Genomic DNA, 26,304 nt, shown 5'->3' on the forward strand with positions numbered 1-26,304 from the left:
AACATTAACCTTGATGCCACAGGCTTCTCAAACATGCCATAGGACTCTATAGATACCACTCTTCATGGGTAAGCCCTTGTTCCAGGTGTTAGAAACCTGTCTTCTGCCCTGGGATGCTCCAGGCTGGAGGAAGGAAAGCAATAAATCCTGGTGTTCAACAGCATTGCACCATTGGCAAACCCCTGATCAGTGGACAAGCCCCAAGACACAGATTTTAGGTGTTAGGGAGGAATTCTTTACGTGAGGGTGGTGAGGCCCTGGTACAGGTTGCCCAGAGAATCTGTGGACACCCCATCCCTGGAAGTGTTCAAGGGAAGGTTGGATGGGGCTCTGAGCAACCTGGTCTAGTGAAAGGTATCCTTGTCCATGGCAGAGCATTGGAACCAGATGAGCTTTAAAGTCCATTTCATCCGAAGTTTTTCTATGATTCTATGGAACTGTCCCCATGATCGAAGATGCTGCAGCAGGTCCATCTTCTGCCCACCACAGTACATGCTCTGCTCCTTCCAACACTCCTCATTCCATTAAAGTCCTTTTGAGGAAAAAGAAATTGAAGATTCGGTGCCCAGCACTGGAGGAGGAGTACTGGGAGGCTTCCAGATGAGTTTAGGAATTTTTTATCCAGCACATAAGTATCAGACAGTGGAGCTCTGCTCCACAGCTTCTTCCCTGCCAGACTCCTCACAGCAAGGCTGGCAGCTTCCTGCTGGAAAGAGGAAACCTCTTCCAGGCACTTGCAACCAGCTTACAGCTGCTGCAGCAGTTTTGAGGGAAATTTGTCTCTCTACTGCCAGCACCAGTTGTGCACATTTGCAGGTGTGACAAATTTGCTTCAGATGACCTTTGGGAAGGCAAAAGCGTTGCCTTGAAAGTGTGTCAGTGATACCACTTAGCACTCACATTTTGTACTTCAAAGTGTTCTACCAACATTAATGAAGTGAGCTTAAAAATAAGAGCTAAAAACAGCCTAATAACTTGAAAATACTGCCCTGGAACAAGTATATAAGCAAGAAGGCAACAAAGCCATTATAAAATGAGGACATTATTTTTTTTTTTAATGAGCTTACTTTACCCAGTCTAATTTAAAAGTAGCTCATCTGTTTAGCTGAAACCTTCCAGTCATTTTTTGATAGCACTGTGAGGTGGAATATAGCAACTAGAGATGTAAAATTTCAGTTCTGTGACCCTGGTGGCCTGGGAGAATATAGTATTCTATTTAGAAAGATCTTAAATTACTTCACTTATCACTCCAGACTATTTTTAAGATATATGTAAATGTATGGTACAGAGTCCCTCAAAGAAACATTCAGCCCCCGTTTTGAAGCTCTGAGACTGAGGAACTCAGCTGAGATTTGACCAGGAGCTGTACATAGTTACAGGTGTAGTTTTCTTCTGAAAGCATCATCAGGACACACGTAGCTGTGAATAGATCAGAGAGGTTTGAACAAAGAAAGCAAAAATTGCTAAATCCAGGCTCTTCACAAGTTAGTCTCCTATTGCTTTTAATAGGGTTAGGATTTTGCCTGCTGGACTGAATTCCCAGCTCTACATTGAATTCACTGTAGCAGAAATCCCTTAATCTCTCTGTGCATCCTTCTCTCTGTGCTCTTTCCTATCTCCTCATCTCTGGATAAGGATGATACTAACGTCTGCCTCCATGGGTATTATGAGAACTAATTAACTGAGCTTTCAAGAAAATTTCAGCAGCAAAGGCAAATTTCTCCTCTGGAGATAAAACACACACATGCACACGTATATATACAGATACTTGTATGTATTGATAGGTATGCACATATAATCTGCTATATATAATATACCTGTCACCTGCCAGACCTTTCTTAATGTCAAGGTTCTTCTTTTCTTTGCTTGTCTTACTTTTACAATCCCACTATTTTTAAATGCTGTACTTTATCCAAAGCCAGTGTGGAGATGTCGGGCAGGTAGTTATTAAAAATAAAAAAAAAAAAAAAAAAAAAAGAAAAGAAAGAAAAAAGAAAAGCCTTTGCTTTCTCCTTATTTAATAGCATTTTTGTTCTGCAACCATTGTTCCTGCCAGTCAGAAAAACTGCTTGGTTTTTAATGAAAAATCCTAACAGCAACAAATTGCAACCCTCCCTTTCAACACAGACATGCCCTTTGAATTTAATTATGCCTCAGGCAATGCATTATAACGAGCATGTGATAAGTGACACCAAAAATCTTCCAACAAACACAGCAGATATCCCCCACTGGGTAAAAATAACTCAGTACCAGATTGTATGTATTGGTTCAAGCTCACTCGGGGCTGGAGCCTGCGGGATTTGCCCCACCTGGGCTGGGCTGGGGTGTCGCAGCTCAGCCCCACCGATGCCGGGAGCGTTCTCTGCCTGCCGAGCATCCCCTCCCTGCTCATCCCTGCATCCCGGCTCCGGCAGCAGAGCGCCAGCCTCCAGGGAAAGGAATGGAGAGCTCTGCCCCGGGACAGGGACATTGCTGGAGGGGTGATTCCGAGCACCCAGCAGGAGCCGAGAGGAGCCGGGAGAAAAGCAAGTGAAGGAGTTTGGAAAGTTTTCTTTCCTCCCAGAATAATTTCTCACAAGCTGTGTCAACTATCCACAGTTAAACAAATACTTGAAGTATCTATCAACATTTCCCATTCCGGAGGGAGAGACAGCACCTTTGGTTTTGTCGTCTTGGGAGCTGCCACAGTCTGCGAGAGGAGACTGCCTGGGATTTTTCTGATTGTTTGCAGGAGAAAAATTCCTTTGAAAACAAACACCCACAGCCCTGCCTGTAATGCAACACCAGGGTCAAACTCTGTCCTCTGCATCCTTCTGGATGCTAACTTGGGGTAATGCTATGCCCCTGAGTTATTTAGATCTTCTGGGATGGCCAGGGACTCCCAAGCAGCAGTAGATCATAGAATCACAAGACCATTAAGCCTGGAAAAGATCTCCAAGATCATCAAGTCCAACCTTTGACTGAATGCCACCACTCCCACTACCCTCATATCACAAACTGCCATGTCTACTCAGTTTCTGGCCATCTCTGGCAATGCTGGTGGTGCACAATGGTTGGATCTACTTATCACTGGGATGCAAAATATTCATATGCACAGGGAGACAACAGTGACAGATGCCTCCTGACTGCTGGTGGGCAAATATCAAGACAAGTTCTATTTAACCTCAAAAGCCATATGGGTGTAAACATAAAACGAAGTAATTCCAATCCTGCCAGAGGGTTTTGTTATTTCAAAGTAGCTGCATTGGACGTGGTCTCTGTCTTCCATTTCGTTTCCTGCCAGTACAGGTGCCTTGCCTTACTGACATTTTAAGAGAGGTGAATTTTCAGTTTTATGCCAGATATAGCTGCTCTGGGCCTGAAGACCCTCTTGCTCATGTCAGGGAACTGTTTCCCTGCTGTGGTACAGCTCTCTCGTGAACTTCTGCAACAGCTGCTTTCATTGAAGTCTTAAAGATGAAAGACAGACAGAGCTTTTAAAAAGAGAGGGCTGGGATGCACAATCAAGTTATTGCAGTTTAATGCGTTTCTGTGCAGCAGCTGAGCCACACCAGCCAGCTGGGTTCACACCCTCAGCTTCAGTAAATGCAGGATTTGAACTACACATTACCATGCCCTGAGTATGACTCTGGTCAGACATCCACAACAAATCATTCACTTTCTTGAGCACAATAACACTATCATGTAACTGGGTTCTCCAGATATTTAAATGCTTAATTCTTCCTTTCACCGCTAACTTGCCCCACATCCATGCATCTTACCACCTCTTTGGCTTTCAGATTTCAAGTGTAAAATGAATATGAGGAATGCTTACACAAAAGGGTATTATGAGAACAAATATGAGAGCCTATGAGGTGCTGAGATATTCTGGATGCTTGGCCTGAGGTTCATTTTAAACACCCCATTCTGCTAAGAGGAATCAGAACAGCAATGCTTTGCTTTTAGCCACCCCCAGTGCTCCATGTTATTTATGCATCTGTGGACCTGAACAATTACTTAATCTTGTCTTTTGCTGCAGTAAACAGAAGCCAAGAGGGCTGCATTGCTATACAGGAACTGAGGAGCTGCATCCCTCTGTTGCACGTTTTAATGTGAACCTGTGAGTCACAGATCTTGTACCAAAATATTTCCAAGTACATCGCCTTTCAAAGACAAAATTTTAGGAGCTGCTGTCATGTGTCACACATAAACAATGTGAAGGATAACATCAAACACTTGGAAAGTGTGCAAGTACACCAAAAGGAAGGAGGGTGATTTACTGAGCTTTAGTCAGTTCAGTATAACTCCATGAGTTTTACACGTGGAGGACTCTGATTGCTGTAACTGTTACCTGTGAATAAAGCTTCCCTCTGGCAAGTGATAATTAATTCTTAGATTTTAGAAGTTTCTGAATTTCAGAGACCCCTGAGCACATTTGTATGAAGATTAGACATTGTTTCTTTTCTGCTTTCCTCTTTGAAGTCTTTTCTTCAAAGATTGCAGCTCGCTGTTCAGACTGCATAAATCCTCTCTTGACAGAGCCTGCTTTTCTCTGCACTCGCAGAGCTTTGAGTCTAACTCTGCTCTCCCTTACTCTGCTCTGTGGCCCATCAAAGAACAGAGAGATTGTCAGCACCACATCGCTGCCAGTGGGGAGGAGAATCAAACCCTTTGCCAAATACATCAAGTGAATTGCTCACCCCCTGTGGGGAAAATTTACCTCCTAACAATGCAGTAATTGATATTGATGGTGTGTGTTGTTCACATTTCAATTTTTTAGAGACTTGTTTTCAGGATTGTCAGAAGCCAGGTTACAGTGATCAAAGGTCGAAATCTTTATTGCCCTGTAAAACAGCTTCCCTGGGGCTATGCCTGATGTGGGAAGAAATTTGTGGTTTTGGAAAGAGATTTATATAAGGCATGTACCTAAACTAAAAAAATACTCAAGATGCTAAATTACAAGAGTGATATTTTCTTCTTATTTACTTACCTATTTATGGTAAGCAACTGCTCAGATGCTGAAGAAATGAGCTCATCCACATTTTTAGTTGGAGTAGCTAGTGCTGGGTCCATAGAAATGCAGTCGAGTTCTTAATGTTCACATCTTAGATGAACTTCTTACTTGTGTCTTCTCAAGTTGTGCTCCTCTGACCTTGTCGTGGAACTATATTTTGCAACTTTTCTAACTAAAAACAAAAGGAGAAGTGTTTGCTTTTCTTTTCTATCCTGTTGAACTAATTTTGGGAAGGGAAAAGAAAAGGGAAAAAGGGAAAAAGGGAAAAAGGGAAAAAGGGAAAAAGGGAAAAGGCAAATATTCATATAATCCAGGAATTCCTTTTCTTTACAGCTTGGGATAAACAACTCTCATGAGCGAGAAGTTAGAAAACCAGTGTTCCACCTTTATAATTCACAGAATGCTCTAGCTTCATGCATAGCTGAATTTCAGGGTCTTGGTGTTAAATAGTACAAATCTTCAAATATTCCTACTGCTGCCTCTGTTCTCAGCTGCCCTCCCTCAGTGACTATTCCCGACAACTTGTGTGTGAGGAAGCCACTGATGAGGTGAATAAAAGTTGTACCATCCAGTTGAATTCTTGTACATTAAGTTTCTACTCAATGTGATCACAGTGATGACCCAAGGTGAGCAATGGGAGAAGAGGAAACAATGTTCTACAGTCTGGCCAAAATTGACGCCCTTCCGTGTAGCAACATCATGGTTTTAGGCAAATCACACTGAAAATACATGGCTGTATGTTTCGTATTGTAAATTATATTTAATTTTCACACTGCCTTGCTCGTTAGCAAGTACCTTAAAAATACCCCAAACTTTCCTAGGCATTAGAAAGTATTAGAGTAGTGAAGTGTCTTACCCAAGACATCAGAGCAATGACAGAAGAAGGAGTAGATCCTGGAGCACACATACATCCCATCTTCAAACCACTTTTTATGTTATATTGCTTCCCAATTTAGTGCCCCAACTGGTCTAGTCATGCACAGTCCTCAAACATTCTTGACTTTTCTCTCAAGTAATTTCATAGAAATTTCCTTTTGTAGCCTGACAAAGGAAACATTTCTAACTCTTGATATGAGCCTTTTGTTTTTTCCCCTTAAAACTTCAATGCACAGACCTGAAATTTGGGGTCACTTCTAGGAATTGCCCCTCTGGGCGCCAGATGCCTCCTTCACCCACCTTGAATATTCACAGCACAGCCCAATGTGCCGGATACACAAGTGCAACCGCACCAGGAGAGCTCTGTCCAGGGGCCACAAGCCAGATGACAAAGAGCCAGGGAAGGAGGTTCATAGCTGAATACCTTTGCCCAAGGGAAAGCAGACCAAAGAATACAAAATGTCAGCAGAGGGCATGTTGCCCTTGATTGAGCCCCCGCTGGCTGGAAACCCAGAATTAACAACAACAACAACAAGAAAATTAGTAAGGCTTGCCAGCTGGGGAGAGACATCTGGCTAGTGATCAGAGGGGCATGTGAGTCAATTAATCCATCTCAGAGCTGGATTAGCACATTGAAACATGCTTCCCTTCACTGCTGCAGAGGGACCTGTTGAATGAGCTGTAAAGATGAATGGAACTAAAGAAATTTCATTTAGATGAAGAAAAATGGCTCTGAAGTAGTGAGTGGGTGGTTTTTACATGCCTTATGTGCTGCAAGAATTAAGCACAACTCAGAGAATTTAGGGCATGGAACAGCCATTTGGATACAAAAGCTCTTGCATTTCAGATCTCATTGATTTAAAATTTGTATCTAGATATCTGCCAATTTATTTCTCATGTTTATAGCATATCCAGGAAAAAAGATACTACAGCGTAGGAAAAATAACTCCTTGAGTCCATTCTTTCACAACTGTGGTGAATCAAGTTACTGTTGCCATAGAAGCTATTCCTGGGCTCTTTTGCTATTATATGGAATGGCAGGACTGTTGCTCAAGGGTATTATGCTGCATTTAGATATGGAGAGATTGAGACTCAGTCTCCACCTTCTCTGTCGTTGCAGATCAATGGGACATGGTCTTCTTAAATACTTTTCAGATGGTCAGAGATAGGACTTGAAGGGATGACTTTGGTCACTGAGTTCAGTTCTTGCTGTCATGAACCATCAGGTCATATAACCAAATCCCTTCCTTGGAATTCTTCAGCTCCCTCTTAAATTTTGCTTTTTTGACTGTTATTCCTGCAGTCAGGAAGGCTTTCCAAAACTTCATTCCTCCGCTGTTTAGAAATTTTTTATAATTTTCATTGTCTGTGTATTTAGGACCAGGATACAGTAATTTGTTCTCATTCCAGAAATGTCTTTTACGCCTCCCTTTTGAATACTCAGACCCCTGAGGTGTCTATGGATAGCTGTCAAATACTTCAACTTTCCTTTCACTAAGTTAAACACGTGAAGCCACAGTGTTCTTTCCTAAAACAGGTCCATCAGTCTCCTGTGTTTTGTATTCATCAGTCTCCTTCTCTATACCTATACCTACTTCAATTATTATTTTCACAATAATACTTGGATTTTATTAAATAATGTGTATATAAAACATATAATACAAGTTTCAAATTATACCCTGTGCAATGGCAGCAAAGCCATCTTGCACCTGCAGAAAATACGCTTTCTGTCTGTGCTCTGGAAGTTGTGTTCACTGACTGGGGAGCTTTCAGCTTGAAGAAAGTATGAGGACTTTCAGTTAGCACCTGGAACCTTATAATTGAGACCTCATGGGAAGAGGCACATGAGTTTTCTCAGCTGGGGGATAGTACCCAGGGACAATCTTGATGCAGCTATTAGCAAAGCAAATTGAGTGCTAGGATGCATCAGGGAAGATTTCTCTAGCAGAAGTGGTGAGGACTGTCTTTTTGTATTAGTAATGAGCTAAACAGTGCCAGTGAAAAGACATTGACAATATAATCCTGATTGCCCATACTGAGAAATTGCTTGAATGGTCCCTGGAGTTATTTTGGGGTGTGACATTGTTCTGAATAATTCATTGACACGTGTGGGGACATAGTGGGGGCCATTCACCAGATACTTTTACAATGGGGTTCCCCTTTTCCAGAGGCTGGCAGAGGCCAGCTGGATGAGTGCCCACCACTGTAAGCTTAATTATCTCATTGCCTCAGAGTGGTCCCACAGAGGTTTGATTTATGAGACCAGACACAGCTATACACACAAGGGTGCAGCTCCTCATGTCAAAGACTGTGCACAGTTCTGGTCACCTGTACTCGTGGCAGAGGAGCTTAAAGATTGCAGTTACAGCTCATAAACACTGACAGACACCAGAATATGATTGTATCATTTAATGGCTAAAACAGTCTCCAGCCACAGAGTTTGGACCAGTGTAACTCTCCCAAGAGAGGACCTGGGAAGAGACTGGAGAGTCTTAGCCCCAGCAGTATTCACATCAGATCTGTGGGATGGGACCTTTCAGTTCTGGAGCTCCAGAGATTTTTCTCTGCACAGCACAGCTGTGTCAGATGGTATCCAGATCAGAGTGGTCCATGACCCATCCTATTTGCTAAGATCATTTCAGCCAAACTGGCTCAGATGTATTGAAGAACTACCTTGGTGATCAAAAGAATCCAGAATTAACTCTATGAGAGCAGGAAAAACTGATTTTGAATGCTTTTGAAAAATCTTCTTTATACTCAAAGAGAGCTTTATGTACAGAAACTGTCCACAGCCTCTGGGAATTTGGTTCTCAATTCCTTTAACTGGAGCATGTCAAATAATTTCAGTTGTCACATGTCATGTTTGAGAGACCATGAGCTTTGACACAGTATGTGTCAAATATACCTTCAAACGAATACTGCACTTCTCTGGGAGGTAATGACAATTGCTGAGCATGATTTCTTTCTGAATAAATATGAAAACTCCATAGACATCAGTCAAAAGAAATTAACTCTCCTTGAAGATATTTCATAAGAATTGCCTCCTTTTCTCTGTCTCTGCTACCTTTCTCCTCTCTCATGGAAAATGCCAAAGTGGATAAGTTCAGGACTTATCTCTCTGAAAAACAAGGATGCCTAAAATAATGAAAGCCCAAACCCACAAACATCTGTACATAACTAGGGGTGTATGAAGCTGACAGACGTCTTGTCCCTACTGCTACTGTGTCATTCAGTGTCCATTACTGGCTGTTGACTGTTGTCCTATAGACAGTCCCAGAGATACAGAGGGAAGGACTCCCTCTTGGCATGGGTATGAAGCCTATTGCAGTGAGCATGTCACCCCTTCAGGACCCCTGCTTATACTTACACATTGCTAAAAATACAGTGTTTGTCAGAAATTCAGTTATTTCCTCAGAGGAACCAGGAAGGAGAAGAAAATAACTTCTTTTCTTTTTAAGTGCAAAGAAAAGACTCAGACCTGTCCCCTAGTTCAGAACCTGTTCAGATCAGAGATCCAACAAAGCAAACCCCTCTTTGTTAAGGGACCACCAGCAGTTCATTCAAAAGGAAATGTAACTTTAATAGTGATCATAAATAGATATGTGTGCTTGAAAATAAGAATTTCAACATGAAATGTAGTTAGATATAAATAGAAGACAATCTATACTTATGGACTTTATAAATACATCCAAACTCTCGAAGTCCATGAGTGTGGTGAGAGGACTCCAACATGTTTCATATCACCAGTGGGGAGTGGGGAATTTAGAGGGTCGGAGAAATGTCCCTACAGTCACACTTGACAGAGAACAATGATTTCTATTGAGATTTCATGATCAGCAGATGATAAGTCAATCATGATGAGAGAAAAGAGTCAATTAGAGTCAATTCATGCTCTAGGAGCATGAAATAGATATAAATATCCCATTACAGCCATTAAGCAATATTCCTTCAATATGGCACAGCAAGAGACACAGGGAAAAGACCAAGGAAAGACAAGCCTGGCCAAGCTGGTTGTCACCTATGCCAAATGCAATTGTATAACTGCTGCCAGCAAACAAACCACCAGCAGTGGCTATCTCAGAAGTGAGAAGTCCCTGATTCAAGAAGGAAAAGAAATGGGTGTTTTAAATTTACTTGCAAAGTAAATTTAAATTAAATTTAATTTAAGTGTTTTAAATTTACCTGCCCTGATTTTACTAGTCTCTAAAAGAATCTGTGTATTCTAAAAAGAAAGTGGTCTTTAAGAGAGATTTTTAGCCTGCTTGATAGGATATTCAGCAGAAACTCTGGGAATAATAAAGGGGTGTTTAAAGCAGAATGCCTGCCTCATTCAGCTGTGCCATGGAGCTGATCCAAAGACACCCAGGAACTTTAAAAGGTGCTGGAGCTGGCCCATCGGTTTCTAACCGAGCTGTTAGTGTTTTTGCATGACATCCTGTAAGGAAAATCACTGGCATTTGGCTTACTCAGGAGATTTCACCATCTGTTATTGTAGAGACCCATTAATGATACAAAACACAAATAAGCAAAAAGCCCTAACACTCTGTCAAATTTAGTGAGGTCTTAAAATATTCCTGCACAGGTAGAGAATTTTGCTGGAGGAGAATCAACAGAGCAACGGGCTCAATTACATCCGAGTTTCCTGTGTAAGACCTGTCAAGCAACTCCTATCATCACATCTGTAAGTGAGTGTGAGTAATGGGTTTTGTTTAAATTCATGTGGTGTTTGCTACCTACATCCAGACAGATAAAGGACAGATAGCAGAACAATGATCATCAAGAGGCAATCACTTAATTCTTGTTTTATTCTTCAGCTTGCTTGCCTTCATCTGTCTTCCCTTCTGAAGAAGTGAGCACGTTCTTTCTGTCTCAGATGGAAATGCAATGGCCTATTATGCATTCATCACAAGTTTTCCATTTTCCATCCAAAATCATGACAGTGATACAAATATGAAAGCCCACAGAATTTGTTTCCAAAAGCATTCAGCTCCACGCATATATGTTTAGCTTTGTGCAATTGAATTTCTTATCCCCCAAAACACATAGTCAACTTCCTCCTAAGTGGCAAATGTAACATTTAAGGAGTTTATTTGTCTTACCAAAAACAATAGGTATTAAATATGGTGGTAAGGGCAGAGCATCCTACAGAATATTGAAAAAATCTGTTGGCTTGCAGCAGTTCTATTGATTTAAGAAACACAAAGGGAATATGCTGAACAAGATGAGATGGGAAATTAAGTAGCATCATGTGACTGTAGTAGTGAAGCATCCTCCAGCCTCTCATCACTGTCAGTTTCCTGCAGGACAAAAATATGTGTTCAGCCCTGAAAACTCTGTCCTTCCAATACAAGTATTGGTACACATTCCTTGCCCTGGCCATCTGAATTCCTTTGGGTTTAAAGAAGCTGTCAAAGCCTTACAAGTTGTGAATGCTGTTGTGCAAGTAAACTAATGACTCCTTTTCTGCTTCCATATTTTAAGGATTAAATGAGTTATTGCTGGGGAAAAAATGAGGAGGTGCAGAGGGGCTGTCAGGATGGAATTGTAAATCTTTTAGCATTTAATATCTTAGACCTGATTGACCTGGTGATGGAGCTTCAGACCAGTATTTATCTTGGTGTTGTAAAGCAAGAAAATTACCTTTACCCAGGCGTGAATCCCACTTTGGCAGTCTGCTGTAACTAACTGGGGTATGAGGCTCAAGTGAAATGCTCCAGTCAAGCAAGTAAACATTGAAAACAAACAAAAAACGTTTGCATTTGAGGAAGTATTAAATGTATTTATCATCTGCCCTTTGAGTCTGTGTAAGTGCTGGAGTAAGGACAGTAATATGAATAGTTGTAACTCTGTTATTAAATAAAATGGAAATACATGAATAATTAATACAAATAATAACTGGTGCTTGCCCAACTGGTGTATGCTGAGGTTTTAACTGGCGCTTATCAAGGCATGATAGACTTAGGGTTGCTTGGGGAGAGGGCTCCTTTGTTGCCCAGATCCCCCAGCACACTATAGGCTGCAACACAAGCTCTGGGATGGCTATTTTCTGTGCAGTGAGGAGTTCCCAGCAGCACCCAGCTCATGGCTGTAGGATTTCTGGCTTCAGAAAGCAGAGTCAGCCTGCCAAGCACTCTGCCTGTAGTGTCTGTCTGACCAGCAGCTCTGGCCCAGGGAATTCAGACTCCATAGGTGTTATTGACACCCTCATATTTCAGCTGGCTTCCCTGCTCTTCCCACAGCCATTAGAAAGGCTCTCCAGAAAGCAATTTGGAGCAGCTGCCAAACCAAATGCTCTGAAAATCTCATGGGATTTCCCTAAGGAACATCCATGTGCCTGGAAAGTAGAGGGAGCCTCAGAAAAATGGCTATCCTATGATTTTTTCCTATGTGCTAGCAGCAGAGATGACCCCACATGCCCTATTGCATTATTCTTCCACCAGTCCTTTCAGAAGGGAGTAGGTGATAAAATTCTCCAGAGAATATCTCCTCTTTTTCCAGTGTGCCCCTAGTTCTGCTTTACCTATCAACATACTCCCTCACAGCCAAAAGATACCTTTCCTTGCAAGATATGTTCACAGCACTGAGGTTAGGTCTGAGGCATGGTGCCAGAATGAAGGAATCTGTCTAAAGCCTGGAGATGATGGGATTCTTCCAATGGGGCCAATTTCTGCTGCCATCAGAGGCACACCTAATTTACCTCCATGCAAAGAAGAACAGCGTGTACTCAAGTGTCCTCACTGACCTGACTGCTGCTCACTTGCAGGAGTGTGTAGCACATTCCAAGCATTAATCCTTAGGACACAGCTGCAAGGTCACAAAGTTATGTTATCTTCTATTTTCAATAGGTATAAAGAGGTGAGCCAAATACAGAGATGAGACTGGAATCAGATTTCAGTGCGCTGGTTAACCTACTAGACTGAAGCCTTTCCAACAACTGGAAGGGGATTTTATGTATTATATTGTGAACCCAAAACCACCAGAAAAAAAAAAAAAAAAAATATCTCATGCACTTTAATGACTAGAGTGTAGGAAATATGTGACATACATGAGTTTTTATTAGATTTGGGAAGTCAGTATTTCAATTAGATGATTGTCATACAGTCAAAATAGTGCTAAAGGTACATCTTCATAGAAATTCCAGGTTTGCTCCTTCTCATCAACAATATAATGGAGTATTCAGAGCACTTTAAATAGTTCTGACCTATTATTATAGACCTACTTTTTCTTGGTTCTGCTGCTGGCTAGGGCATTTCCACATGGAATCAATTATCTTTGTGGAAAAAATAGCTTTGTAAAGACTAGAACTGTGGCCATATTGTCTGTTTAAGTGATGCAGCATTGGTAAACAGAAAATGGGTATTCTTGAATGTTTTTGAGGGAAAAAATTTTGGAAGATGAAGACTTGAAAAAGTGTTTTGGTTACCTAAACAGTGTTTATTTTTGCAGCTATATCAGTCTTATTACAGGAACAATTTCTTCTTGTGTATGGACTGGGCTGTACTGAAGGTAATACCCCATTGCCTTCAGCTTCTTTTATCTTGTTCTTAGACATTCAGGATCTCTGAGAGTTTTATGCTGACCTGGAAAAGAAGTGATCTTTGCTTCTTCTGCCATTAATTCAGGCCATACTTTGTTTTATCCACAGCTTCTCATTGCTAAAATACAGGGATGGCATTATACCCTGTAATAAAGGGAGTTGTAATTGTGGAGAAACACAAAATCTTGTTTATTGGTTCAGCTGCTGAAAAAGAGAGAGCTGTTGATAATTCCACTTAAAAAAAAAAAAATTCTAAGTGTAAGGATTAGGTGTTCAAAACAGAGAGCCCTAGAGAAAATTAGTTGTGTTGTAGGGTTACTTCTCTGTTGCCTTGCTGATCCATGTGGGACTCTTGGTCCCTGAGTGAAGATCATGCCATTACTTTAGACTCACAGTCTGCACTGAAGCACAGCTAATGCTCTCCTGTAATTGTTTCCTGACTGCTGAAAACAGCAGCAAAGCCCACATGCATGCATGCACATATATGCTCACTGCTATGCTTAGGCTGATGGAAATTTTACAAATTGCTAACCCTGTCAGGAACCAAAACTGCCAACCAAAACATCAGCACATTGGTTTGGGCAGCAGAGCTAGGAGCAAAAATGGGTTCTGTGGAACAGCAGGCTTAACAGCTGAAACCATCAAAGCTCTGAGCCTCCATGCTGGCCATGATGAGTTTTTAATTTCTTCCCTGTGGGTCCTGAAATACAATAGATAAAATAGAAAAAAATCAAAAGTCAATTGTTGGCCTTTAAATGGAAATGGAGAAAATCTGCAACTTTTGTCATAAAAGAAACTAATCAATTGATATTTCTGTGGATCTACAATAGTTGTGTATCTCTGACATGCAGATTTCCATCAAAACTCTCTGAATTTCTTAGTACACCTACTCAATTCCATATACTTTGTACTAGATGCATCAAATCAGAGAGGAAAGGAGGGAGGAATTTAATTTTACACTTGAAAAATTATGGGTCTTTCATTTCTATGCCTCCCCACATTACACTCATATTTAATTTAAGATCTTAAGTGTTCTAAATAAGCTTCTAAGATTCAGTTAAGCACAAAATATTCATTCAGGAAGAATGAATAATTCTGAAGAGCTGGAACAAGAGAACAAAGAGGGTTTTAACATTAACAATGGGACCGATCCATCAACAAGATAACTATGATTGACACAATGGAGCCTCTTTCACTGGTACTTGATTTGACCATTGCATTAGACAGTGTTTTATTACTTGTGATTACAGTCCTAGCTCAAAACAGTCTGCTCATACAAGAGAACTTGTAGTTCAAGTCTATAATACCCCTGACTCACTGAACCAGTGGACCAGACAAAAATCTCATGTTGGTAACTGACCGCAAATTCTTGAATTTATCTTGAAGATGTGCAAGTTTTCTCTGACTGCAGTGCCTCTTGTTAAATTTGTCAAGTATTCCCCATCATGTGGTTGTCTCAAGCCCTAGATGAGTGGAAACGTAAGGTGTTTTCTGCTTGAGGCTCAGTACACAAATAACTTGGGAGAAGGAAGCTGATGGCATGAACAGGGGGAATGCTTGGAAGAGGAGCACAAGGAGGTCACAACTGGGAACAAGGAGTGGGGTACACCTGAGAGCTGCTGAAGGGCTGAGTTGAGCAGTAATCAATGAAAGGAACAGTTCACAGACTGAAGAAATGGAACTTTCAGCATTTAAAATGCTGTGGTAACAAACAAACTTCCTGCATGCCAACACCCTGACTGCAGAGTGCCAAGTTAACTCACCAAGTTCATGCTGGACTAACTGGGGCATGCTGTGAAGATAATAAGAGCATTTATCTGTCATGAATGCAAGCTTATGGATTGATAGATCATTTGATCTGTATGACTGTATTATGGATTTGCCATTAGCTTTTATCTTTAGCCATGCTGACAGAATCAAAAAACATATTTATTACACTTGGTGGGTTTTAATCGACTTTGCATTTTCCTGTGAGTAGAGTTGGAACACAGATAATCTGCAAAATACACTGACAATCTTCCACTTTATTCTGGTTTACTCATATTTTTTTTCCAAAAAAAACAGCCGAAGAGCATATCACAGATGTATTCTCCAGTAAAAGCTTTACATAAGATTTGAAGGAGAATAACTAGCATTAGCCATAGAAGAGAAGATTCACTGCAAAAAAAAGCTTATCCTCTGGGCTTGATGAAGAAAACAGCTCAAAGCCAGCAAATCAACGATCCCAGAATGAAACTGAAACATTGCCCACAGAGGGAATGGATTTGCAAAATGTGAGTTCTCCCTATTTCATATGGTATTGCTCCTACTCACAGAGGAGAGCTTTTAGTGCTAAGGCACAAGGTCTGATACTACCAAGGCCTGATAACATCCAATAATGTGACAGAAGGACCAGACCTCTGCTATACTGAAAATCTGAGAATAAAGGAGAGTCCCTCTTATTGAGATATTTTGTTCTTGATGTCTCATGTGACCCGAGTAATTATATGTGAATCTCATCAATACAGTCAATAAAGTGCAGAGTATGAGTCAGCCTAAAATAGAAATGACCTGGTGGTTCTGGGGCACGACAAGCTGCTCATGAGCTACAATGTGCCCCAGGAGTCAAGAAGGCAATGATATCCTGGGATGCATTAGGAAAAGCAATGCCAGCAGGTCAAGAGGGGTGATCCTGCCCCTCTACTCACCCTTAGTGAGGGCACATCTGGATACTGCATCCAGTTTGGGCTCCTCAGTACAGTTGAAGGGTCCAGCAGAGGCTGCAGGGTGTTTGAGGGACTGAAACATCTCTCTAACAAGAACAGGCTGAGGGAGTTGAGCCTGTTCAGCCTTGCAGTAGGACAAGAGGCAAAGGGCAGAAACTGATGCACAGGAAGTTCCCCCTGAACATGAGGAAGAATTTCTGTCTTGTGGCAGTGACTGAGCACTGGAACAGATTCCTCAGAGAGGCTGTGAGGTCTCCCTCACTGAAGATAGTCAAGAACAACCTGGACCAATCCTGTGCTCTGGGATGAACCTGCCTGACCAGGGAGTTTGGACCAGATGACCCACTGGTCCCATTTAGCCTCTCTGATTCTGTGATTCTGTGAAATGAATTGCATCCCAACAACTTTTGGCCATGTTGACCTGACTAACTGAATGGGAGTCTGAAGAGTCTGCTCCATCCAGGAAATTCTTTTGTCCAGTTCTGCAGACCCTGTTCACTGTCCATGACAGGGCAAATATATACAGTGTGCAATTTATTCCCATGTCTAAAACATATTTGATGATTCACATTCTGTAGTTAAAAAATTCCAGGAATAAAGCTGTGCTCTTGGCTTACATAACAATAGAAGAGGTTTAAAAGTTAAAGCTTGGGATCCTGCAAGGATTGAGGAGTTCTTGTAGCATGCCCCGGTCTTTTGAAGGCTGTTTTCCTAAGGAAATAGTGCTTATGCAATTACATTAACTATCAATTCCAATGAAGTTTGAATGCTAGCCAGTCAACAAAATTGTACAAAATACAGACTTTGAAGACATTAACTTGTTACATGTTTCCTTTTTGGGGAAAGGAAAGTGACTGAATAAAGGAAAGAAGAATGTGATTAAAATCCCTTGATAAAGAAAGGCTGAAGAGTGAGCTCAGCCACATAGCAAGCACCAAAAAACCCCCTGGAGGAAACCACAGGCAAGAGGATTTCCATAGATAGGCTGTATCACTATTGTACCTATCTTACATCAGCTGGAAACTGCCAGATAATGTATGTGTCTTGGAAAAAATAAAATGCCCTGGTCTTATTCTATGTCAAAAAGAAAACAGTCAAACTGGAACACAAGTGTCACCTGGGGATAGCCTGTGCTTGACTGACATCAATGAAAGCTTGGCTCTTAATTCAGTAACCCTGATTTCATGCCTTGCAGACTTGTTTTAGACAGGTAAGTTACAGTTAGGGCACAGTCAAAGCAGTCAGTAGCTTATCCAAACTGGTGAGAATTCCTCAGGTCAGGAGTATTGGCCATCTTTGACACCTTTTATTGCAAATGTAGATGTCACTTCTACAACCTACTATGATGTACCAAAAATATGCAGCCTGTGATAAGAGTAGGCTGTTACTCAAGTGTTGTCTTCATTTTATATTGGAGAGGTGCCATAGGAGTTCCCATTTTAAATGTTGTCACCTGCTTTCACAGGCCTCCCCTGTTCTCCATGTATATTTTTTTTAATTCTTGTGTGGAATAGGAAAAGGCAGAAGATGTTGGCCATACTGATTTTGCTTTCCTGAGAAAAAAGGTAGCTGTGCCTGAGCCATAAAGGGAAAGTATTTCACTGCTTGCTGCCAAACTGAGTGTGATAGTCCTAAAAAGCACATAAGGTCATTCAATTTAAAACTTAGGGAACCGAAGTTCTTTCTCCCTGCAAGCTGTCAAGTAGCTTAAAGGCCTAGAATTTTGTCAAAGCTATCTACCCTAGAAAATGAATTTCAAAATTTCCCCTCACATTCCTTCACACTTCTATACTTGTTATCCTTCTGCAACCCTTATCTTCCCAGAAACTTTTAGTGAGACCCCCAGAAATTTTCCCCGGGCTCAGCAACACCCCAAGTTGCTGCCCAGAGCTGCTGTTTGCTTTCTGATTTTCTTCCTTGACAGAAGATACCTCTGCAGTTCACTGACTGTGGTGTAGGGCCCTTTGCCTCCGGGAGCCATGACACATGGAGCAACACCACAGCCCTGGGAAAAATAATCTCCAGAGATGGTTCTCCATCATCTTTCTCTCCACGAAACAGTCTGTGGAACTGGAAGAGTATGCCCTTGAGGGGAGTGCAGCCTGATTCACAATCTGGCATGTACTGTTCCTAACCTACATTTTTTTCTCGTGCACCTGGTCTAGTGGTTTCTCAGCTCTCATTTTTCGATCACTGCTTGACAGGAGAATTTGAGACAATTATCACAGAATGGCTTTCATTGCGTGCCGGCTCCCATGTGGATGGCTCTGCCTTCCTGTGGTCAGTAGAAATGTTGGCAATCATGAAGTTTCTCCCCAGTCAAAGCCAAAAAGTGCAAAGCAAAGCAATGAAATCCTCACCTCTGGTTCAGTTTCGTTAACAAATACAGCTAGTGACTCTTGCCAGTTCTTGAATTCTTTATGGGATTATTATTCATTCATGCTGGCCTCGGTGAAATTCAGGATACAAGTATTAATCTTAGATTGCAATGAGAATTGTAATAACAAGAGAGCTTGTTATTACAAGGCACACAGGCCACACAGAAAGACTATCCAGTCCTGATCCTCCCAAAATAAATCAGATCTAACTCCTCCTGGAGTGAGGCAGGAGTACATCCTTACTGTGGACTGTACCTTCCAAGAAATAATAAGCCTCTATACAAACATCCATGCAAAGCAGTTTTAACTCCTCCTTGACCAAAACTCTTTGTGTGACTGTAGCGAGGGATGAAAGGAGCACAGTTAAGATCAAGGTTCATCTTGCTTAGCTTTAGATTCCAAAGAAGTAATCTCACTTTAGATGTCTAAAATTAGATAGGAATATTTCTCTGAATACTTTTTTGCCAAATTCGTGCTTTGTCCAAAGCGAAGGATCATCACCATAGAATAACCATAGAATGATTTGGGTTAGAAGGGACCTTAAAGACCATTTAATTTCAACTCTCTTAGCAAGCCCCAATCTGGCCTTGAACACTTCTAGCAATGGGCAACCGACAACTTCTGTGGGCAACCTGTTCCAGTGCCTCTTAACCCTGACAGGAATTCCTTCTCTATATCTAATGTAAATCTACTCCCTCTCATGCCCTTCTAAAAAGTTCCTCTCCTTTGTAGACTTTTCATCTTGACTTATATAAGATGTGGCCTTATATAATAACATATGACAAGTTTGCACAAACAGGTTTTAGAAAAACATAAATTCATTGGGAACTGTTGAGGTTGTTCATGTTTCTCTTTCCTCTACTTTGTCAGTATGTCAGAGATTTGGCAGCACAGAGCAACCCCTTGCAAGGAGAAGTGTCACAGACATGCACTATGCTTTATCCTACAACTCAGCTGGGGCCTTCATCTGTGGCCAGATATGCTGCTGCAGAACACCAGCACTGTTCCAGATACTCTAAATAGGGCCTGTGTCTTTCCTTCCCCTCATTAGCAAGGAATTCCCTCCTCACACTACCAGGCCATGAATTATTCTGGCAGAGGTATTGAGGACCAAGTTGGGTGGACTGCAAACTCAGTTCTGTGGCCAATCAGAGGGCTGAAAGGCCATTTACTGTCAGCACAGAAAAGAATAAAGACAAGGCCAGTGCTAGAGAAAGCTGTTTCCTGCATGGTGCTGGGCAGAAGGTGACAGACTACGAGTGGCAAGGTCCCCAGGGTGTCCCAAAGCAATCAGTGAGTGGAGCCACAGTGGGGCATCAAACCCTGCATGGCTTTACCCAGGGTTTCATCTCTTCTTTCATAATTTGTGCTAAATGCCTCCCTAAATTTTAAGTTAAGATGTTGTTACCATAGCAATGGCCATTTAGAGTGAGAGAATGCAGTGTATGTGTTGGGGGTGTGAGGTTCTGGCTCTTCTCATAAAAATATATGTCTGCATGTACATACCCTGCTGTGGATCTGCATGAAAGGAGCCAAGCAAGCAGTGTGCATCAGATCTGAGGGAGGGACAGGTGGTATGGAAAGAGGAGAAGCCTGGTGCAGGTTGGAGTTGTTTGTTCCAGGATGCACCTGTGAAGAGCTGAGTACTAAACTGAAATGAGCCTGAGTGATAACTGACTGACATTTCATTTCTTAGCAGTAGAAGTCACTCCCTTGCTCAGAACAAGGCATGTTTGTTGCTGCCTTCATGAGATAAATCTTTGCAGAAATGGGAAAATTTTGCTTTCTCAGGTTTATTTTCATTAAAAATAACTCTTGCTGCTAGCTCTTTAACAGGAAATGCTTTTCAGCAATCTACTCCCACTGTTTATACAAGTTTATTTGCCAGAGCACAGGCTGAAGAAAAAGTCAATAAATAATGCAGCATTATATTACCTAATTTAGATCCACTTCTGAAATTTTTCAACACTCCTAGCACTAGCATTTTTAGTGGTCACAGCAGGAGAGATTCAGAACTTGTGAGGTTTATTCCTCACTTTATGCCACCTCTCTGTGGGGTGAGGAAACTTCATAAATAGTTACAGCTAAGGCAAGATCCTGCCCACATCCCTGAGCCTGTTTCCCTGAGGACTTGGGCAGAGGTCCATCACCCTCCAACTAAATTTGGCTTTGAAGTGGAGTTAGGCATCACCTTGACCAGCAAGTGCAGGCAGTATCTGGAATGTTTTGGGAATTCTCAGCCTGAAAGTGAGATTCAGATCCCTGAACCACTAATTGATGAAGAAGAGCAGACTGCTCGTGTTACTGGCTGGGCCTCAATTTGTTTTGAAGTCCCACATTTAACTGTGAGCAGCCTTTTTAAAGTCCATAAATTCATAGCAAGGCATCTAAATTTGATAACATAGCCATAAAGATTTTTGACATATTTTGTCCCTCCATGAGCCCAGACAGGGTCATGAATCAGAATTCACATTCCAGGTTGTGGTAAGAATACCTGATTTAAAACTTAAAAATAATCTGGGAGCCAAAAGAGAGACATAAATTTGAGTATTTTTGAAGTATAGCTCTGTATTTGCTTGTTTCTCAGTAAATAGCAGCCACCAACTCCTGCTCCCTGCCAGTGGCACCACCTGCATCTAAGGACATGCCTAGTGCATGGCAACTCTCAGAGACTGAGCATATTATTTCCACTTCCAGTGGTGCTTTCTGATAGAGGTAAGGCAGTCCTGTGCCTTTATTTGCCGGCTGGAAAAGAAAAAGGCAAAGAGGATCTACCAGCCAGCAAACCCCATAGGCTTCAGTAGTTTACTGATTTACAACAGCTGCAAAACGAGTTCTGTAAAATTTTTAGTACAATCCAGTTTCCATAAATAGCTGAGGGCAGCTTTTGTTTCCAGCAAACTTCTGAGACTTTTGTGATTAGAACGATAAAGGCAGTAAGCACAATTCACAATCAATTATGTTTTATTAATGTTTTTTTAATACACGCCACAGCCCAGTAATCATGAAGCTGTTCAGCAATGTTGTTCTAAAGTCTGCTAATAGCAGGATGTAATTTGTGGCCGTCTCTGCTCACTTACAAAACACTTGCTCGGTTAATTGTGATTTCACACTCTGCTGAACGCTGTTGCCTGGAGGTAACATTCATGTGATGGAAGAGTTACCAGTCTGGGCTCTGGGAGGGGAGGGTGTAGGGAGGTGGAGGAGGGAAGGATCATTTCATCAGAGGCTACTGTTGTTAAATTTTAATCCCTTTAAGTTAAAAAAAGAAAAAGAAAAAGAAAAAAGAAAAAAGAAAAAGAAAAAAGAAAAAAGAAAAAAGAAAAAAGAAAAAAGAAAAAAGAAAAAAGAAAAAAGAAAAAAGAAAAAAGAAAAAAGAAAAAAGAAAAAAGAAAAAGAAAAAAGAAAAAAAAAACACTAAACATCAAAAGCTACAATCCATGGCTAAATATGTCTTTAGTTAAAAACCTGAACATTCTTTCCACTTTTTGATCCCTTTCTATTGCTTTGTGCTGTTACCAGGAACATAACAAAACAAGTGGCCAGTAGGTGAAACCCTCTCTGGGTAATCAGGCCTCATATTGTAGATGCTGGATAAACCCACAGAAAGAGAGATCCTTCTGTATTTTCATTAGGAATGTTTTCATGACTTTGAGGGTCCCAGAGACGCCTGGTGTCTTTCTTAGACTAGAATAGGCAGGAGATTCTCCTGGAGGAGGTCAGAAGTGCCTAAAATGTTGCCATATGATAGTGAGCAAGTGAAGCAGAATCTTATCACTGAATGTTTGTTCAGTGGTGATGAGACAAGAGTTCAGCCCTGCACAGGCACAGGCAAGGCATCAGCTCCTGCTCTGAAGTGCTGGCAGTGAATATGTAAGAGGGAGAAATATTGCCTTGATCAGCAAATGAGAAGAACCATCTTAACTTGGAAATTTTCCAGCTGTCTGGTACTGCTGTGGCAAACTGGGAGATACAGCTCAGACCAGACAGGGATGGGAGCACCAACGTGGGAAGGTATTAATTGATAGTCACTAAATTGGGGGAGGGAGAAGGAGCCACAAGAGGGAACTTTGCCCACTGCTGGCCGTCGCCTCTACTATTCCAGCTTCTCCCATCCTGACCAGTGATGTGGAGAGCTCCAAGCCAGGTTTGGATGCTGGTACCTGGAGCTCCAAGGCAGGATTGGGTCCCATCAGAGCAGGCTGGGTGGTAGCAGATGTCACCCCACACGCAGCCAGAGACGAGAAAGGGTGCACACTGTGAGTCTGGTGTGGCTCTGAGGCTGCCTTTGCTGCCAGCCAGACTGAGCATCAACAGAAACAACAATAACAAAGGACTACATATATGCAGAGGCTCAGCTGTATTTTCTGTATTGCCAAAATGTGAGGAAAGCATCTTGACACAGTAGCAAGAGTGAAATCTGGCAGCTCGCTCTGGAGTGAGCCAAGAACGCCCAGGCAGAGCACCTCAGCTGGAACACAGGTTCACGGGGAGATCCAGCCTCAAGGAAAACCCTGCAGGCATTGCAGAGAGCTGAGAATTGATTAGGAGCACGAAGCAGCAATGATCTCTTTGTGGGCAGAAAAACATAGATGCTTAAGAATCAATTAAGAGGGAAAGGTTAAATACGTGTCTAAAGAGTAAATGCACAGATACCCCTTGGAGAGCTATACTTTGGATGGTGTTAACTTCACTTAGTTAAGCCTCACTTGCATTAAGCACAAGTGTTAAAGCTTCTCTTAGCTAAATATTTCATCCCCAGCACATGACACTGAAAACATCATGGTTTACTTTGGGCAAGACTACTCCACACTTGTGCCATCACCCCTCTCACCCAGCATTTGACATCCCTGACCTTAGCCTGGTGCTGGTGCTCCCACACCACCCAGGAGGAATAATTGCAGTGACATCCACAGGTCACAGGAGCCAGCTGCTCCTTTGTCCCCAGAGGCTCTATACTCTCATTTTTCCTTTTCCATGCCTTTCTGGGACCACACGTGAAGGCTGAGACTAAAGTCAACTAACACACAATCAATAAGCACACAGCACTTGCCTGCTCATTGCAGTCACTGCTGGTGGGCTTTCAGCTGTCACCATTGCCTGGAAGAAATAAGCAGATGGACAAAAAGCAGTAGGATTCAGCTGATTCCAAAGAAGACAGAAGGGAAGATGGTGGGACTTTCAAAGGTCTAACTCTGCATTACATCAAGATCATTACACCACAAATTGTCCAGATGGCACAAAGCCTCGGGCTCACTGCTGGGCTTCTCAGTGCACTTGAATGTACTTATTGTCAGAGCAGGGAGAAACTCTAATGATTTAGGAGCCTGAATGGCCTGACCCAGAGCTCTGCCTCTGGTGGTCTGCTCAGTGTAACTCCCTCTCCTGAGACCAAACTCACTTTGGAGGAACTCAGCTGGTGCCAAATGCTCTCATGTATTTTAACAAATAACAAAGGCCCATATTTCCGCACCATATTAATGTCTGGTGATCTTCAGGGGCTCCTTGTTCCTCACCAGGCTAAATTAATACATCTAGTTCTAATCTATAGAGTTATTTGATATCTGGAACCTTAAAGAATAACACGTGAGAGACATCTGTTTTCCTGTGTGATTAATATTTTAAATACTTATTTCTTTCTGAAACAGGATATCATAGATCTCTGAGGAGAGGGCTGGGCATCTGCTGTATGTTGACATTGTAGAAAACATAAAGCATCAGATGTTGATGCTAACACAGTACAAATAGTAACACAGTGTTCTGAAATTTTCTTCTTGTTCTAAAGTAAGTGAATATAAGTTTTTGTTCTAAGAGCAATTTACTTCTACACTGATGCAATATCTCTTGCTTTATATGTCTTCATACTGAAATTCCTCCTAAATTTTTAGGGCTTTTCAAACTCTTTTACAATATACTAGACATGGCATGCATTTATATGGTTTTTAGCCTCATGCTGCTGGTGGCAATTGCAATAATTAATGTTTTTCATGTATGGGTTTTCAAGACGAAATAAAATTCACAAAATCATCTAACTACAAAGCCATTTTTGTCATTTTTCACAAGGCAAGAAAAAGAAAATTGACATGTAACAGCCAACAATAGAAATTTAAAGCACTTTGATTAATTTTCAGCAAATTTACATGTCAGCACCTGATTAACATTTCATGAAGGAACTTCTCCATTTCCATAGAAAAAATTTACTTGTTTTCTCCACCTCACCATGTGTTCTGCAACTTTTCCCTGGTTTGTTTCTTTGTTTTCTTTCATGTCCTGATTTAAGCTACCAGATTTCAGCCAGCCAGAATCAGGGCGTGAGCAATTAGTGTGCTTGGCACAGGCCTGTCACTGTAAGCTTCGGGTTACTTTACAGATATTTCTCTTCCAGAGGTGACAACATCTCTAATTATAATTGGCAAGGAGACTCAAGCTTGTCTATAATTTTTTTCTGATTAAATAAGATGTTAAATTTCAGTGCAGTTTTCAGCAGGTGTTAAGGTCAAGTTCTGCCAGGGCACATATAGATGTGATAAATGTGTTGGATGATCTATGCTACTGTGTAAATTATCCATAATCTCTGAGAGAAAGAAATCTTTGCCTTCAGCTTCTTGTGTCACTCTTGAAAGACACACCAGAATTTTGAGCTGAAATTTGAATTGTTTTAGAAATTTGCTTCCCTGAGATAAAATTGGTAGGGCACAGGAAGGGCTCGGGGAAAGATACTCCTCTGATGGGTGACCTTGGAGAAAGATCTATTGATGAAACTATTAGCTTCAGTATTTGTAAAATGCCACAGGAGCACAGGTGTGGTGGGAACTCCTCTGTGACCTTACACTGAACATGGTTCTCCTCCAAAGAAAGTTTACAAAGGACAGCAGGTGATACCAAGTTGACATATGGCTCCAGGCACCACAATAACACATTATAGTTCTGAATAATGCAGTATAAATCCTCAACTGCCAAGGTAGAGCCACCCATAATAAAACTAAACATAATCTTCTCCAGCACCCACGTCAGCTCTTGTTGCATCCTTTGTCAGGAAGCTGCATAAACAGATGAGCCCTGCAAAACACTGTGAAGAGGAACAAATGTGAGGAAATTTTGGATATAGCACATTACCATCTCCAGGGAGGAGAGGAAACATCTCAAGAGTTTTAGCTCAGTCGTGGAGATTGTCCTATTCATTAGTTAATGGTGTTGAAAAATAGCTAGGCAATGTGAAGTGCCTCAGCTCTCAGTAAGGCTTCCCATTCCATCCCTATAACTGGGAGATTGGAAAATGCGTGTCTGCTGGATGCTGGATTGCCAGGACCAAGCATTGGTGCTGGTATGATGGAAGGCATGAACAAAATTGCCACTGATGTATGAGCGAAAATGTTTGATTTGTAAGTCATCTGGCTAAATGAAAGATTCAGCTGCAATTCTCTTTGCAGTTTGACACCTAGACAAATAAACTGAAAATGCTTAGTCTGATCAGAATTCATCTCTGAACCAACAGCACAGGAGGATCTGCTCCGTGAGCTGCAGACAGAAGGTCTGCAGAGGACCAGAGCTGACATGTGAATATAGCCCTGGAAGACAGATTTAGTTTTGGAGATGGTATCAGTGGGATATTGAACACAGAAACCCCAGACCCCAAATTGCTTTCTCATTTTAGTTGCTTTCGCAGAAACAAGAATGTGCCCATCCTTAGTAAACAAGCAATCTTACACCAAGAAATAGTAAATTTGTGCAATCAACTTTTCACATAGAGAGAAATAATCCACCAAAGCTGATGATTCAGACCTAGAGGCAAGTGCATTTTCAATGAGAACAGCA

General features: G+C 41.5%; 1 protein-coding gene across 3 annotated transcripts in view; it reads left to right on the top strand.

Moving 5' to 3' along the window:
* The window catches only part of GRM3 (glutamate metabotropic receptor 3), a 101,479-nt gene that overhangs the window by 26,940 nt on the left and 48,235 nt on the right, over positions 1 to 26,304 (top strand). The window contains exon 2 of one of the 3 annotated variants that reach the window (XM_066318772.1): positions 10,452 to 10,560. The exons of 1 other annotated variant lie outside the window; for it this stretch is intronic. The gene's annotated coding sequence lies outside the window, so the exon portion shown is untranslated. The remainder of the gene's footprint in view (positions 1 to 10,451; positions 10,561 to 26,304) is intronic. One more of the 3 variants, XM_066318770.1, reaches the window with a different exon arrangement.

The sequence above is a fragment of the Sylvia atricapilla genome, chromosome 5 (genome assembly GCF_009819655.1).
Source record: "Sylvia atricapilla isolate bSylAtr1 chromosome 5, bSylAtr1.pri, whole genome shotgun sequence".
Classification (NCBI taxonomy): domain Eukaryota; kingdom Metazoa; phylum Chordata; class Aves; order Passeriformes; family Sylviidae; genus Sylvia; species Sylvia atricapilla.